The sequence below is a fragment of the Diabrotica undecimpunctata genome, chromosome 5 (assembly GCF_040954645.1).
Source record: "Diabrotica undecimpunctata isolate CICGRU chromosome 5, icDiaUnde3, whole genome shotgun sequence".
NCBI lineage: Eukaryota > Metazoa > Arthropoda > Insecta > Coleoptera > Chrysomelidae > Diabrotica > Diabrotica undecimpunctata.
Window position 1 is genome coordinate 9,013,507 of NC_092807.1, and position 19,312 is coordinate 9,032,818.

Consider the following 19,312-nt stretch of genomic DNA (forward strand, 5'->3'; position numbering starts at 1 on the left):
TAATAATGAAAATAGCTTTACTAATGAAACATTATGGGTAACGACAACGCCGATCGCTTTGCCAAAGAGGCTGCTGTATCCAATTGTACACCACATAATATACAAATTGCCAGTGACCTAAAAACTAGTATAAAGAAACTCGTACGAAATCACTGGCAGAATCATTGGAAACAATCCACTACATTTTTACACCAAATAGATCAGACGATTGGGCGGTTCATTATCCATGGTATAACTAGAAATGAGATGGTTGTTGCTAGAAGATTACGTATCGGTCACACCAGATTTACACATGGTCACCTAATGAATTCTACACCTAAGCCAATCTGCGTTGTACACATCCTTGTGGACTGCCCTCATTACAATAAACGACGCCAAGAACTGGGCATGAAGAGCGACATCACAGATATATTATCGAACCAGAGTCAAGTCATCACAGCTATCCAGTTCCTGAAGCTAGAAAACTTACTAAATAATATATAACTATAGTATATTATAATATGTAATTGTACCTTATATATAATTGTATCCAAGAAGAAGTTGGAGAGAAGGATTTGATAAAGAAATCAGAGAAAGAGAACTGGAGGACGATATATGAAACGATAGAATGAGATGGAGATTGTAAATCGGAAGACGTCGATGAACGTTGTAACCCGACATTATATATATATATATATATATATATATATATATATATATATATATATATATATATATATATATATATATATATATATATATATATATATATATATATAATTGTATCCACGGTGCCTCGTACTAATGGCCGAAGCTGTCACAAGCACGTTAAATTAAATAAAAAAAAATTATACTGAAATGATGACATCTCCTGAGGTAAAATGGTCCGGAAGCAAACTGAGCCTTGGTCGGATTTTTGGATAAGGACTGTTTCAGGGTTTACCATTACAGGTTTACAATTACATACATAGGATAGGATCTTATAGAATTAATTTCAAATTCATGGTATTTAAAAGACGGCGTGGAGCAAGGGGCGTAGGGTGAAGGATACAAGTTCTGGTATGTGGGAAAAGTAAGACTACGAATTGAGTAGAAATATTAAATGTTATGTGTGTGCTCTTTAAATCGATCTGTGCCTTTAGGTATAACGCGGTTTGGATTTCCTGTCATGTATTTGACTTCGTACTTTCTCCACACTAAAACCGTCTCGACAAGTTCCTTCCTGATACTTTCTATCGATCTAGATCTTGGTCTTCTTCTTCTGTTTTTTCCTTGTGCTCATGTTTCGAACACTTACTTTGTAAGTCTTTCGTCCGACATTCGACACACGTCCTAGTACCATCTAAGTTGTCCTTCTGCGATTTTATCGTTTATGGGTTCTAGTTGTAGATTTTGTCTAATTGTTTCGTTGCTAATTTTGTATATTATTTTCCTATTTTCTATTTTTCTAAGAAACTTCATTTCCGTAGCATTAATTCTTGGTTTTTGTTTCTTTGTCAGTGTCCAAGTCTCTTAAATATATTTCCGGTTCTTCCCAAGGTTTCTTTTATTTTCTGGTCCTGTTTTCCGTTTCCTTCTATGATTCCTTATAGGTATTTTAAGTGATATACTTATTTCAGCTGTATCCCATTTAACCTTTTCTGTTCCAGCTATTACCATTGGTTTTGTTTTATCTTCTGTTTTATCTTTTATTTTCATTTAGATACAATTTTGATTGGAATAAGTGGAAGGTTAAAATAAGTTTATTGGCGTTTCAATTTCCACTTCGGAAATCGTTCTCAAAATACAAACAATAATAAATTAAACAAATTTGTTTAAATACATTTGTTTAAACATACACCTACCCTGGTACTAACTTCAATGAAAATTGGGACCATTCGTTAGAAATAAAATGTAGGATAGAGAAAGCAAGATCTACATTTCAAGAAATGGTTAAGCTATTCAAATGCCATGATTTATCAATACCCATGAAAATCAGGTTACTAAGATTTTATATCTTTCCTATACTATTGTACGGAGGTGAGTCGTATACTCTCACAGACGCTAGGTACCTGTATGATACCCAGTTAAGTGACAATCATGGTGTGAGCATCAAGATTCACTGCATCAACTTAGGCATCTGTTGACTAACTCGCCAATCTTGGCAGTATTTAACCCAAAGAAACCAACAGAAATTGAAACAGATGCATCAAAAGATGGATTGGGGGCACTGAGCAGCAGTATGCTCAAATAGAAAAGGAAACTCTAGCTATTTTATTTGCTGTAAAGAAGTTTCACTATTTTGTCTATGGAGCTTGTGTAAAAGTCTACAGTGATCACAAACCACTTTAATCAATTTTTAAAAAAGATTTACAGTCGATTTCACCTAGAATCCTGAGAACGAGATTAAAATTATTAGATTATGATTTAGTTGTATCGTACAAACCAGGAAAAAGCATGTACATATCTGACAAACTATCAAGGGCATTTCTAAAAAACAACAAAAGATCTGTTGATACGGAGATAGAGTTTGCCGTTCATTCAATTATTTACCGCTATCTGAGGAACGAAAAAATCAGCTTCGACAAGAGACAATAGCAGACCCCCAACTACAAGTTGTTTTTGACTTTATCATCAATGGCTGGCCAGAGCAAAAATATAAAATTCCAGAAAACTTTGCCAAACTAAAGGAGAATCTATATATTTATAACTAATGACCTTCTTTTTCTAGACGATAAATTAGTTGTTACTTTTTCATTAAGAAAAGAAGTTCTAGGATTACTTCATGAGGGACATTTGGGCATAGAAAAAACAAAAGCACTAGCACGCCAAATTTGTTATTGGCCTGGTATGGCGATGGATATTAAATCATATATAAGGGTATGTAAGAGTTATGAAAAATTTGCTAAAAAAAACCCAAAACATATTTATTATTATATTCACTACCTAAAAGACCATGGGAGAGGGTTGGGTCAGACATTTTCACATATGCTGGAAAAAGTTACGTAGTGTTATGTTTTACAAGTCTTCTAATTATTTATTGTTTCATTTATTTATTAAAGGTTCTATTTATAACACTTGCAATTTATTAAAGTCTTTATTACTAATTTATATTACACGAACAATTATACAATTGTTCGTGTACAATTATACAAGAATTGCCTCGAATAACGGGAACTCAGGCTGGTTTTTTTGGCGAAGGGACTAGAGGTTTCTGTCGGCAGGTAAACAAGTCTCGCCGAAATGACTAGAACAGAAAAGATATTAGTCATAATCTATTTACAGTTTTATAGGCCATGGTATTTATTATCGTAACAATAGTTTTATTTGACTCATATTCTAACTGGTTAGAGGTATTACCCATTAAAGACAAAAGTGCTGATTCGGTAATTGCTGAAATTAAGACAGTTTTTGCACGATTTGGATCACCTGATTTTCTTGTAACTGACAACGTACCATATAATAGTGAAAAATTTAGAAAGTTTAGCAGAAATTGGAACTTTACTTTAATCTTTCGTAGTCCTAATTATCCACGTTCAAACGGATTAGTAGAAAAAGCAGTGTCAATTGCAAAAAACATGTTAAGGAAAACCATAGATGAAAGAAAGCATGCAGACCTTCAGTCAGCATTAATAAATTATTTTAATTAATTTATATATTATAAATTAATTAAAAGATATGGAATACTCCCCATCACAACTTCTTAATAGCAGAAGATGTAAAACAAAGTTCCAATTTCAGTTGATTTGTTGCATCCATGTTTGTGTGAAAATGTTGAAATGAAAATGAAAGCTAAAAAAAATTAAATAAGACAACTTTTAATAAAAATGCAACAATAGTAAAGCCATTGAACAGGGACATGGATGTAACAGTCCTTGATCACTGTAATAACACCTGGAAGGTTGCAAAAATCTTGAATCAACATAAATCGCCTAGATTATACATCCTGCAAGATGACAGTGGAAACATTATCAGAAGAAACAGATGAATGATATTCTTGAAACATCAAATCATAATAATACTTACTGTACAAGGTCAAGGAGACAAATTTAAAAACCTTGTAAGCTGAACTTATAAGGAAAAAGAAAAGAGGATGTATAATACCCAGTTAACTGACAAAATCAAATACCTCGGTCACATCATGAGGAACAGCGAAAGATATGAGTTGCTGCAATTAATTCTACAAGGAAAAGTAGAAGTAAAAAGAGAACCACGAAGGCAAAGGATTTCCTGGCTGAAAAATGTATGTACGTGGTTCAATACAACAACCACAAATCTTTTCTGAGCAGCAGATTGCAAAATACAGATTGCCATGATGGTCACCAACATCCGAAACTTATAGGCAGTACAAGAAGAAGAAGATAACTTTTATTTATTGTAATATACCGTTACGAACATGCATTCGGCGTGGCCCGTGTAACGGTTGCATCTCGAAAGCGACTAGAAGTTTCCGGCGATGTATCGAGCGCGAGAGAGATCAACCCGTCAAATAGGCGAATTAGAGGTGGGCTCCTCCAGAATGTTCTAGTACATAATTACTTTTATATAACCATACCTTCTATGAGTTACGTTAGTTGATAAGGTATTTTCGTGCTGTAAACTTATAAATAAATATATTTATATAAATTCGAACCGCTCGTTTTATTTAAAAAACGGTACAATACGATCAGAAATTTATATCAACGATTGGAAAAATGACAAAAAAAAATGCAAAGATACTTCGAAGTGTGTAGCATTTGAAATTTATTGGAATCCCCTCGTATATGTGTTAAATTGAAATCCCCTTATGTAGGCATTATAATAACGAAGAATTTTTTCAATATTTCTTAGTTCGTATCTTTTAATTTAAAACGCAAATAATCTTTCGTTCTTTTTACGTCGCCGCCGTCGATAATAAATCATTTTATTGTTTGTTTATGTCACAGGCGTAAATTCTTCGATATTCCTTTGTTCAAACCGCCCGATATTGCGTTTTCAAATTAATAATCTACGTCTTAATTTTCGTTGTGTTTTGTTTATTTCAGCAGTTTGTTTATTCTAGCTTGATGGTTTCCAGCGTTATGTCCAAATTCTCGTCGAATTTGAATTTGTAGTTTCCTGTTTTTGTCCCTTTTCAGGGAAATCTTCGTTTTACGTTATGTAAAACAATTTTTAGTAGCAGTTAATAATGTGTATGCCGTCTAATTTTACCTGTTCCTGATTTTTAAAAGGCAGAGTAATAAGTTTTGTATCCAGTGCCGGCTTCGGCCTCGATTGGTCGATCCAATTCACAGTGTAAGATCCAGTCCCTTTTCCAACTCCAATTTCTTTAAATTTCTGGCTTCAGAAATTTAAAGTGTAATTTTTGTGAAATCCAGGTAAGTCTTATTTATGTTTAAATTTTAAAGTAAAGACAGACTTTTTTTTAACAATACCTAATTGCTTTCGTTGAAATTTAAAAATAGTAATATTTAAAGTAGTAAATTTTATGGTTTGACTTTAGCTGTCATTTTATTTGTTCTGTTTTGTTTTAAATTTAATGTTAATATATGACAGCTGGCTTTATTTTTTTTCGATGTTTATTTGTTTTGTTTGTTTAAAAAAAAACGGGTGTGGCAGTCCAGGGGGACTGCCGGTAGAAGTTATACTTCTATACACGCGTTCGACGTTAAAAATTTATATAGGAGTCAATCTGCACAATCATTACATATGTAATGCTATAGGTAAGAGAGAGCAGAAAGAGAAAAAGAATTAGTTATATAGATATATGGTGCATCGTTTGCTGTATATAAACATTTGACCTGTAATAGGATTATAGTAAATGAAGGATTGTATCAATATTTTAATGAAAATATATATTTTTATTTGTATATATGTATAAAAGGAGTTGAATGCAAAAAAAATTTTACACATACTCTGCAGTAAAATTCATTGTTTATTTTGTTATTAATATAAAAATTACAATACAATAAATACACTGCAACATAATTCAATATAATAATACAATATAAATTAAAATGTAATATTCATAAGTATTTAAAACTGCCAATATACATAACTTACTTTACGAAGATAAAAATAAAAAAACCAACAACTCGGATTATGTTGTAAATTTTTATTTTATTTTAAAATTGATGCTTTTTGCGTATATTACATATATTTAATAAGATTAACGTAAGGTTTTTAAATATGTCAAAAATAAAAAAGGAAATTCATAATTGGTATTCGAGCTCACAACCACCAGCGTAAGAACCAAACACGTAAAGGATTTGCCAATTAGACATCACACTAACGGATTTAAAAATTGACAGTTCTCGGTAAAACAGTGATTATTTTGAAATACAAAAGCCTAACTTTTAATTTTAAATAATACAAAACATATCACATAAATAATAATATTAGTACATATTATATTATATATAATATTATATATTATATACATTACTGGCTCTGCGAGACCGTTTTGCTACTGCGCGTTAAATTGCTGACCAATGGTTTGGAGTAGTAGGTAGACCTGTTAGTATGCGTACACTATACCGTCGTATTCGAGCCTTTGGACTGGTTTCATTCCTCCCATGACTACTGCTTCCTTAGACTGCGGACCACGGTCATCAACGTTTGAATTGGTGCAGAGAACGGCAGCATTGGGAAGCAGAATGGCGTAATGTAGCATTCAGCGATGAATTACGATTCTGTTTAGGAATGCATAATGGTCGTAGGATGGTAAGACGCCACCGTGGAGAACGACGAGATATCGGGTTTGCTGTTGAGAGGCATGTATACAGGTCAGTTGGAGTAATGGTTTGGGGGGCTATTGCCTATGGTAACCGATCACCATTTGTGTTTATTCGAGGCAATATCACAGCTGCGCGTTATGTTGAAGACATCTTACAAACCAGTTTACTGCCTTATCTCGACGGCCGTCGCGACGTCCTTTTTCAGCAACACAACGTGCGTCCCCATATTGCTCATCAAACTATGGACTTTTTCCAAGAAGCTGGCGTCAATGTGTTGCCACGGCCGCCCCGTGTTCCGGATTTAAATCCTATCGAACATGTATGGGATATGATGTGAAGGAGACTCTCCACTTTGCACCATCCTGCACAGACTCTGGCACAGTTAATACATGAAGTTTAAGTTGCTTGGAACGAGGAGCCACAAGCAGACATTGAACATCTCATTTTGTCCATGCCTAGACGTATACAGGAGTGTATTCAGCTACGGGGTCGCCAAACACATTATTAATTTTTTTTTTTTGATTACTTGTTAATAAAAATTCTTGACAACGTTATCGTTTCATTCTTGATGTAAATCTACCATGTTGCCAAAAAATTAAGTTCAAGAAATTATTCCTTCTGGGTGTAACACTTCTAATGTCACTGAGTATATATACAGAAGGAACATTTTTATTCTCGAGAGAGGAAGAGAGAGAAAATATATCTTCTGTCTCTCTCTTACTCATTATCTTACATATGTAATGGTTTCACAGATTCACTCTCATGCAAATTTCCAACGCCGACCGTGCGTATAGAAGTATAACTTCAAAAAGATTAATCTCTGTGCGGTAAAGTTTATAATAGTATCTCCAACTCCTGGACTTTGTAAACAGATGACACATGTAAGTCTTTTTTGTATTTTTGTATTTTGCAGCTATTGTTATTATATTTTTGTATTGTCTTATTTTTGTAACTGTTTGTGGTGACACAAAAATAAATGTTAAATTTTGTTTCTTAACATTTGTTTATTTTTTTACTAACCCTTTTTTGAGTTTTATTTGAAAAAGATATGTTTTGCATTTCTGATAATTATTTCCCTAGTTACAACTAGTTGTTGTAATAGTTATAATTAGGCACCTTGAAGTGGCGCTCTTTATAAATTACTAGAGGTGTTTCCTGTTTCTTTTTATTTTGTCCCAAGAGATTCATGACCGTTTGTTTCATATTTATGTAGTTGCACCAATCCAATCCCCTTGATATTTTTTACTTATCCACGACCCCAGCTCTCCTAACAAACCCTGAGTGCCGTTCGCACAGGTAAAGATTATTTTGCTTGCCCTATCTTCGACCCCCGTAGTTTCTGTCCCCAATTTTCAACCCCTATGTTCTTACCCTGAGGTAGGCAAAATATTTTCGTTACAAGTGTATTGAAATATTAGTGAGATTTACTACTTTTTTACACACTGTATATAAAACTTGAGTCGAATATAAAACGAACATTCTTCTTTATGGATGATTTTTATTTTTAATCTTTTTATTATCATTTTACGTACATTAGGATCTTAAACGCATATATTTATGTGTTCTGATTTCATGTACTTTTTTATTATTAAAAAACATAATGATACACTCAAGAGTCAATTGCATATTGAACATGCCAAATCCAAAACGAGAGAAACTCACTGGAATGTCGATAATAAAGCTAGGAATTCTGACACCACAGTTTTACTGAATATCTGTATTCATCCGTTATTACGTCTATATAACCCGTTGATTAGACTATCACGAAATAACAGATATTTAAAACTTTATAGATGCATATCAACAGATTGATAATACCTCTCAGGATTGATAGAATTTATAACCACAGCTGCACAAAAATTCCGAGTACTTGACATTAACTGAACATGTAAAATTATTCTAAAATTATTCTCATAATTATATATATTATATAGGGTGTGTGTAAAAAAGCGGGACGGTCGAAATATGAACTGAAAAACAGGTGTTTTTCAATTCATATTTTTCAAAAATCTATCGAATGACACTGAACACGAGCCCCTAGCCACACTCCTTAAAGCGGTGAGGGGGGTAACTTTAAAATCTTAAATGAAAACCCTCATTTTTTATTGCAGACATTTTTTGATAAATGGCACTATAGGAAAATTATGGAAACAGTCTAATATCCCCAGTCTAATCTAAAATAAAAAACTGAAAAATACATGTTCAATATTTTTCAAAAATTTATGGAATGAAATCAAACCTGACGGTCACCCTATTTAGAAATTAAACTCACATAAACAACAAGAAGGTATTACATGCTATCTGGTATATGAAGATGAAACTATTCCCAGATATAAAACCCTTTGTAATACATTATTAGTGTTTTAAATCTTCAAATAATTGCCGATTGTCTTTTTTCAAGGTTCATTTTAACATTTAAGGCGATTTTTATACTACTACTTCTTCTTCTTTAAGTCCCATCTCCGCGACGAAGGTTGGCAATCATCATGGCAATTCTGACCTTCAAGGCAGCTGCTCTGAACAATTGCCTTGAGCTGCAACCAAACCACTCTCTCAGGTTCTTCAACCAGGAAACGCTTTTTTCCTACGCTTCTCCTACCCTCTACTTTTCCTTGAATTATGAATCTTAAGATGTTGTATCTTTCGCCTCTCATCACATGTCCGAGATATTGCAATTTCCTTTCTTTTATTGTATTTTCCATTTCCCTTTCTCTGCCTATTCTCCTTAACACTTCTGTATTCGTGACTCTATCTACCCATGGAATCCTTAACAATCTTCTAAATGTCCACATTTCAAAAGCGTTAAGTCGATTTATTGTATTCCGGTTTAATGTCCATGATTCAGCTCCATAGTAGAGTACACTGTGTACATAGCATTTAACTAGCCTTATTCTGAGGGCCAATGTCAGATCTTTGCTGCATAAAATCTTTTTCATTTTCACGAAGTTGGCAAGTGCTTTTTCAATTCTGACTCTTATTTCTGCAGTATAATCGTTATTTTCTGTGATTATCGTTCCCAAGTAAGTATATCTTTTTACTCTCTCAATCTACTGGCCGCCTACCGTTAATATTTCGTTTGTATTGTTGTTCTTGCTAATTTTCATGAATTTGGTTTTTTTGATGTTAAGAGAGAGTCCGTATTCTCCACTATATCTTAATATTTTGTTCATTCTTCTTTCTAAGTCTTCCAAGTTTTCGGCTATTATGACTGTATCGTCGGCATACCTAATGTTGTTAATTAAACTTCCGTTCACTTTTATGCCGACTCTCTCGTTTACCAAAGCTTCTTGTATGATTTCTTCAGAATAAGCATTAAACAATAACGGCGACAGTATGCAACCTTGCCTGACCCCTCTCCTTATCTCCACTTCTTCTGACACTTCTCTTCCAATTTTCACATTTGATCGTTGGCTGTAGTATAAATTTGATATCAACGTTACATCCCTCATATCCAGATTCTTGTTTTTGAGTACTTCTATAAGTCGGTCATGTTTTACCTTATTGAATGACTTGTTGTAGTCTATAAAGCATACATAAAGATCTCGATTAACATCCAAACATCTTTGGGTCAGTACGTTAAAAGAAAATAGTGCCTCTCTTGTGCCAATCATTATGGATGAATTTTAGCAGGGTTTTTAAGGTATGTGACATTAGACTGATCGTTCGATAATCACTACATTATTTGGCATTTACTTTCTTTGGTAGACAAATAAATGTTGATGTCAGCATTTCACGTGGAATGATTCCTGTGGAATAGATTGTGTTCAGTAGTTGGACTAAAAGATCTATTTTTTTTTATAGACCAGTTTTAGCAATTCACTTGGTATTTCATCTGGACCAGCAGCTTTATTATTTTTCATAGACTTTACTGGATGCATAACTTCTGACTTTGTGATTTCGGGTCCCTCGTCTTTACTCTGATTATCTTCATATATATTTTCCTGTCTCTGGTCATGGAATAATTCCTCTATATATTCTTTCAATCTTCCTAATTTTTGTTCTGTCTCCACTAAAATGTTTCCTTGTTTGTCCAATAGTATGCTTGAGGTTTTTTGTTTTGCTACCCCAGCTAATTCTTTAACTTTCTTATGGAAATTGAAGTTATCATATTTTTTTTGTAAGTTTTCTACTTCTTGGCATTTTCAAACGAAATAAGTCTCTTTAGCTTATCTTATTTTCCTTCTTATTTGATTATGCAGCTGTTGATACTGAGTTATGTTAATATTCTTTTGCCTTCTTCTGTCCTCCATCATTTCCAAGATTTCTTCTGTCATCCAATCTCCTTTCTTGCATCTGGTTGTTGTGAGTTATCTGCGACTTGGTTCGATAATTGCATTTTTAATGAATTGTCACTGTTGTTCTACATCACCATCAATTGATTCCGGCGTGTATGCTAGGTTTGCATTAATTTCTTGTTTCAGTTTTTCTTTGACGTCTTCTGATTCTAATTTTTGTATGTTTAGTTTATCACTTTTGTATCACTTTTAGTTTATCACTTTTTGTATCTTTTTTAAGTGAAGTTGGAGCTTTGCTACAAGAGGGTTATGGTCCGACGCCACGTCTGCACCTGGGTACGCTTTCACTGATTCTATTGCGTTTCGGTATCTGTGGTTTATTAAAATATAGTCAATTTAGTTTCTAACGATTTTATCGACCTTGTCAGCTGGCAATTACTGATACTACAACTATACTTGTTTAAATATGTTAAACATGGATTAAGTAAGTTACTATAATCTGTCAAATACTATTGCACTATGTGAATTTTTGATTTTATGACCAATTCTTTGTAAAACTGGGTAGCTGTATTTACCATCGATATTGCATTACTTCACATGTAAGTCATTTTTATACATTATTGTCTCTTTTTTACTCAATACGAGAGGTCACTTTTTGATTTTCTTTTTTAATTCGAAGAACCTTACAATTCTTCTTCTTCAAATTACCTGAAGTTTTGGTTGATGTGAATAATCTTCCACCAGAAAACGAAGGCGGATCCACTACAAGAAAGGGAAAAACGAGTTGCTTATACTTCGGAGTTTAAAATCATTAAAGCAAGAGTTATGAGACCTTCTTGAAGAAATTGTCAACACAACTGCCCTTATAAATTTTCAGAAGAATTACAGTTGTCTTTATTCAATCGATACTGGGAACTTAGCAGTATAAAGAAGCAGCGAGATTTTGTGGTTCGTCACTCAGCTGAAATAAAGCCTAAGTATCGTTATGCTAAAGAAAATGCTAAAAAATTTAATCATGCATTCTATTATTAAGTCAACAATTTGCGCCTTAGAGTATGTAAAGCTTTTTTTATGGCTACATTGGGAAGCAGTATTCGCGCAATTTCGACGATTTTCCTTAAAAACTAGGCTGACTTCATTCAGCCAGACTAGTGGTAAACATACTAATAGAAACTATTTCTAATTTCTAATATAATGGAACGACTGGAAAAATTAAAACTGGATCAAGGATATCTGAGGGATTTAAGGTCACGAAAGGACTAAAGCAGGGTTGCTGTATTTTGCCTACCCTTTTCAAAATTTATCTGGAACAAGCACTCAAGCTGTGGAAAAGAAAATGTAATGGCATGGGAATCCCTCTCAATGACGAGACTACCCTGTATACCTTATGTTTCGCTAATGACCAAATAGTGATTGCTCAGGATCATGACGACTTGAGTGACATGACTCGGAAGCTAATAGAATAATATAACAAATGGGGTCTCGAAGTCAACATTAAGAAAACTGAAACCATGTGTATTGGAGGGAGAAAGCAGTCCATTATATTAGACGATGGGGTAGAGATTAGACACTGTGATGAATACAAGTACCTGGGTATGAAGATAACTCAAGATGGAACACTCGATGCTGCTATAAAAGACAGAAACATACAGGGTAGAAAAGCCATATCCATGATGAACGGCATTCTGAAAACAGAAATGGACTTTTGGAGAAGAGCAGCAGGCAAATCAAGAAGAGGTCGGATACCAAATGGGAGAATACGAGAAATGATGGAAGTCAAGCATACAATAGTTGATGACATAAAAACAAAACAGTTAATATGGTACGGCCATGTACAGAGAATGCCAGATGACAGAATTTCGAAACAGATTTTGACGTGGAGACCACAAGGAAGAAGAAAAAGAGGAAGGCCGAGAAGAAGCTGGAGAGAGGGAATTGAAAAAGAACTAGAGGAAAGAGAAATCCCTCCAGGCCTATGGTTAAATAGAGAAGAATGGCGGTTAGGAGTCGGAAGGCGTCGGTGAATGCTGTAAACCGATAGTAGTAGAAAATATTTCTATTTAAACGGCATAAGAGCACACATTGATTCAATCCCAAAAGTAGAGAGCCACTATACAAAAACTAACACCACAAGACAGTATATCGAAGGAGGTAAGTCAATAACGCAAATCTATCGTGACTAAGTTAAGAAATGCAGACAACAAGGTAAACATTTCGGAAATTAGACACTGTTTTTACATATTTTTTTATTAAAAATACAACTTATCATTTTTTACTCCCAAAAAATAACAGTGTCAATTTTGCACAGTGTTTTAAAACTCCAATGAAGAACTTCGAGAAAATAATGCAGAAAAACTCAAGCAACATCATGAGGAAAAAGACTTGTCTCGAAAAGAGAAAGAGATGGATAAAACTCAATCGGCAGCAGATGTCATCGTAGCAACATACGATTTACAAGCAGCATTGCCTACTCCTAAGGGAGAAGTTTGAAGCGAAATTATCTACGTACAACCTAACTGTGTTTGACTTGAAGACAAAACAAGCTATTTGCAATGTCTGGCACGAGGGTGATGCATACAGAGGTGCCAATAAAATAGCTACATGTATTTTTAAATTTATTGAAGAGAGAGCTATGAGCGCAGAAGGAGATATGACTTCATTTTCTTCACCAACTGCTGCGGACAACAAAAAACAAATTTTTGTTGAACATGTACATGTAGGCCATTACACAGCTCAATAATATCAAAAGCATCTTCCATAAATATCTGATCTCCGGGCATACTCAAAACGAGGGGGATTCGGTTAATGCAACTATTGAGGCAGAATCAAGGAGGACTTCGCAAAAATGGACCCATTTATGTGCCGGCCCAGTACAACCAGCTAATGAAAAGTGCGAAGAAAACCTCTCCACTGTACCGTGTAAGAGAATTTTCATACAATGGTTTTATTGATTTCAAGGATTTGACAGGAGAAATCGGCACAAATTACAATAAAAATATTGATTCTGACACCTTTTCGTTCTCAGATATGAAAATAGTGAAAATTGTCAGAGAAAACCTTATAAATTTCTTTACAAATTATCGTATTTTGATAAATTTAAGACTGTTCATGTTTTCGCTGAACAGAATCAGAAGAAGCGAAAATTGCACAAGGGCAATGACTATTTGACTACTACTGATAAAATTACTGCAATAAAAAACTGGTCAAAGAAAAGGGTTTATGAGAAACCGGTGGGAATATCTGCCAACAAGAAAAAAGGATTTAATGTGTCTGGTGTCTGACAATCTAATTATCTCCACCTACCACAGTTTTTACAAAGACTTAATTAACAAAGACAATAAAAGGTAGAGCTCCTAGTGTTGTTTTTAGCTACCAAGTTTGTGTACTAGCCTAAGTCAATACATAGCATTTTGCTGATGCGTGGCCTTTAAAAAAAATTTTATGAACTCTTTTACTTTTTAATAAAACTATTAAACTACCGTCTACTTTTTATTTGTCATTTCTATTTATGCTAGTACTCTCTAAATGGGAGATCGGAATGAGTTAATGTTTTATAATAATGAAATAATTCTTGCAACAATACTGGAACAATTCAAATTTTTTTTCCAATTAATTGTTAATTATTAACTCAAGTGGTGCCAAATGATTGCCAAAATGAACTGAAAAGCAATCTTTGATATCTACTGAAATAAAGAACATAGTTTTAGTCAAAAACGAATATAACCCAAAGCATACAATAGCTGTGCAAATATAATTATGTATATATATATATATATATATATATATATATATATATATATATATATATATATATATATATATTGTTATGATTGTTTATTTTGGGTTCAAACTTAGTTTATTGAGCCAATAAAAAAATTATAACTTATCTGTTATCAAAAGTAAAATAATCCTTATATTACCTGTGTTCGATGGATTCAAAAGTTTTTCTAGTTGTCTTTTATCGGGAAGAGAAAAAAGGATAATAATACAAATATATTATATTACAAAGATTTACGTTTCTTTATTTTATATGAACGAATAAAACAATTATTAAATTCTGTCGTTATCTTATCAATCAGCATACAAGAAAATAAATCAAATTATTATGATAATAAGATTATAAAGCTACATATATTTATATTACGTGAAAAACCAATTTTACTTAAAATTTTCTTTACTTGAAAAAAAGAAACCACAAAACTTTAAACTTTTGATTAGCCTAACAAAACCTCAGTTCTTAAATTTGAATGCTAATGACCCTGATGTCGAAACGATCCTTCACAGATATAAAATTCAATTGTACAAACACTTACAGCTTATTTTCTTCTTGAGTTGTATTTTGGAACATACCCAGAAAAGTCCAGTCTCCTCAAAGATGTGATCTCCCTTCTTTGTCACCTCGGCTCCTTCTTTACGTCTCTGCAAACCTCCTTCAGACTACACAAAAACACCTGATTCACTTCTCCAAACTCCGCTACTTATTTATGACACTAGGACCTCCTTTTGTCAACTTGATGCCGTAAGAATACTTTCACATATCCTTTATAAAATGCCCACGGTAGATACAAGGACCTCTTTTAATCTATTTATTATCTCCTTCTTCAAACTATTCACTTCTTTTCGTTACGCCGGTATCCAAAACTCACGAACTACACCCTATCTTGAGACACACGACTGTTTCCTTTCGATGACCAAAATATGACTGACTTCTCCTGTCTCATCATCGACTCCCCAAATTCCCATTTAAAAACGACCGTCCAATCAAAAAGCTTAAATTGTGTTTACTATGATATTGGAAAAGCCTAATTTCGGTTTCAGAGAAAACTAAATAGCTTACTTTAAAATTGGTTTTTTTCAATACATCATTTATACATATTTCAAAAGATTAGAATGTGGTCATTTAATACTCGACTCTACAAACAATAAAGAGATTAACTTACAGGTAAAATGTCTTCTAATTCTAAACAAAGGTTTTTTGATAATTTTGTTTGCAACGGAAACAGGTCGTTTGCCAAACAAATTTCTATTCTTATCTACACTAAATCTTATCTTAAATTAATATATACATTTTTGTTTATAATGATTTCTTAAAATTTTATTTCGATGGATTTTTTTTTTATTTATTTTTCTTTGGTTGGAAAAGAAAAAGTATGACAATATATATATATATATATATATATATATATATATATATATATATATATATATATATATATATATATATATATATATATACATAATTAACAGAACTCTATTGACTGATTGTATTGATTATGTTAAGACATACATAAATGAATTGGTATAACGTAAACTATCGATTAAAATTCTTTCGAATGATGCATCTTAACGATCATAATTTCTTATGAAAATACCGAGTGGAGTTTGATAAAAACACGTATTCTAACAGGCCTAGGATTATAGGTTGCACACACAACCATGGTGGCAGATCGAATGACGTCCTTGATAGACCTTGAGGCGCGCTGAACTTGAACCACCCGCAGGAGAACCTGTACAATATTCCGCGCGGTCTTTCTTCTCTACGATTTTTACAACTTGCGGTGAATGGCCTAATGATATCTCGGCTTTTTGGTGAAACATAATCAAGAGGATGATAGTGCTAGAAAATTTGGAATATATAGACAATTGATGAATTAAAAAGAGTTTTAGAGGGTGTCTGTTGTACAGAATGTCTTAGTACGAACAATTTGGCAAATATAGAGGGCAGAAGCACACTTTGAGATATCCTCATAGTGCAAGCACTCGATCGAAGAAAAATTGGAAATGCCAAGGAAGCATGGATGATGGAAAGAAGCAAATAAATAGAGGAAATGTACATTTCTATTTAATATCCAAAAAAAAGTTAAGGAAATCACAGGAAACCGTAAATCCCAATATAGTCAAAAAATAATAGATTACTACAATAACACACTCCATGAGCAACTTGTAGAATGCGTTGAACACCGCAGCGGATCCAAGAAGATCCTTCGAGAATGACTGAAGAATGTTCTCAACAAGAATGGAGATGAACCAGAGACATTTTTCAATCAGCAGAAGAAACAGTTTTAACAAAAATAATTGATGGAAAATTCAAAAATGTTTCTCTAATGATTGGGGAAACTCTAGAAAGAATGATGAAAGATTCGATTAAACGTCTCAAATCATTAAAGAAGCAGCTAGACAAAACGACGAGAAATTCAAAAATGTTTCTAGAAGATTCGACGAAGTATGTAGTCACAACAATGAAAAATTCGAAGAAATTTAAAGAACATTCGATAAGGTAGAAGAGAAGATGAAACAGTTAGAGATCATGATAACCAATTCACAAGTGCTACCACTAGTTAACGCAGTAGTTTTAAATCCTGTAGTGAAAGAAGAATCACCGAGAGACGAAACGACACATCATATGATATTTAAATTGCCACCATTTGCTGGAAAGTCTTCTTGGTCCATATACCTTAGACAATTTAAAGCTATTGCGACAGCCAATCAATGGACAGAATAAGAAAAGGCTCTTTCCTTGACTGCTGCTTTACGAGGTGAGGCTGTGGTTATCCTAAGATCGATTCCTAAGGGTCAATAAAAGTGCTACCAGACCTTGCTCACTCGACTAGACAAACGTTACGAAGATTATCATCTACAACAAGTCTACGAAGTACAATTAAGAAGTAGAATTCAACGAGCGAGTGGGAATTTGCAAGAATTTGAAGCAGATGTTGCTCGTATAGCGCTGTTGACTTATCCGAAGCCACCAGACAACATATTGGAAGAAATTGCTGTAGATACCTTCATCAATGAGTTGAGAGACAGTAAACTAATAAAGAAGTACTACTAGAAAGCTATACGACTAGCAAGACCGAAAGTTTTAGATGAAGCCTCAACTGCTATAAGATGCCCAAGCAGATGATCCATGTATAAAAAGAGTATTGGATTGGAAGCATCGAAGTGAGAGACCTACTTGGCAAGACATTAGTGCATGTAGTCCATAAGTCAAGTCTTACTGGAGCCAATTTAATTGCCTAGTGCTAAAAGATGATCTTCTGTATATAACCTTTGAGAACGATGATGGTACAGAAACTAAGCTTCAGTTGATTGTACCTAAAAGTAAAGTGTCAGAAGTATTGCGACGGTTACATGACGGTGCATCAGGTAAACACTTTGGTATTACAAATACTCTGCAAAAGGTTCGAGAACGGTTCTATTGGGTGAACTGTAAAGATGAAGTAAGAAGATGGTGCCGGAAATGTGAACTATGTGCAACCGGTAATGGTTCAGTTGGTAAAAAGAGGGCACCCATGAAACAGTACAACGTTGGTAGTCCTATGGAAAGAGTAGCAATCAACATTGCAGGTCCATTTCCAGAAACGAATGATGGAAATAAATATATCCTGGTAGCCATGAATTATTTTACGAAATGTACTGAGACCTATGCGATACCAAATCAAGAAGCTGCTACCGTTGCAGAGGCACTTGTTAAAGAATTTTTTGGCCCTTGTTCCCTTGGAGATCCACTCCGACCAAGAGCAAAACTTTGAGTCAACGCTCTTCCAAAATGTTTGTAAATTGATTGCTGTCAATAAGACCAGAACGACACCCCTGTATCCTCAATCAGTTGGAATGGTCGATAGGATTAACCGAACGATGGGTAAATACATGTCCAAATTTGTGGCAGAACATTAAAGAGATTGGGACCAGCACATTCATTTATTCGTAATGGCCTACCGCTCGGCCGTGAAAGAAACTACAGGCCAAACTCCAACCTGCTTGATATTGGGTCGTGAAGTTCGTTTGCTCTGCAACCTAGAGTTTAGCTGCAGACCTTCCGGAGAACATGTTACATGAAAGTGAAGAATATGTCGACCGCCTGAAGTTAAGAATAAACAACATTCATCAACTTGTCCGACAACACATCCAGTTAGCCAGTGACAGAATGAAAGATTAATTTCTCGATGCAAGAATGAAAGGTTTGAAGTAGATGATCTGAAAGAGTGCTAGATTCGGCGTGACCACAGAAGTTCAGCAGGATCTTTTTAGTGTTTCGCATAACGTCTCTTTAGTCCACTGTATTTCTAAAGACCTTGAGATGTCTAAAGGAATCTCTCCATATTCTATAAGAAGTTCGGTCTTTTGGACGAGTTAAAAAATCAGCAGCCTAAAGTTGGAAGAGTACCGAGATTAGAAGATGGTCCTCAATCTTTGCTGTGTATGGTGACCAGGAAGTCGTATACAGACAAGGCAAGCTACGAGGATATATGGCGTGCTCTAAATAATTAAGTCACCATTGTCGTTATCTCCACTGGTTCTATTGCTTTTTCTGTCAAATTCTTCGTTTAATAAACTATTGTTTCCACTCTTTTTATACAGTTTTTCCTTGTTTATTAATTACTCTTGGATGACCAATTCTTG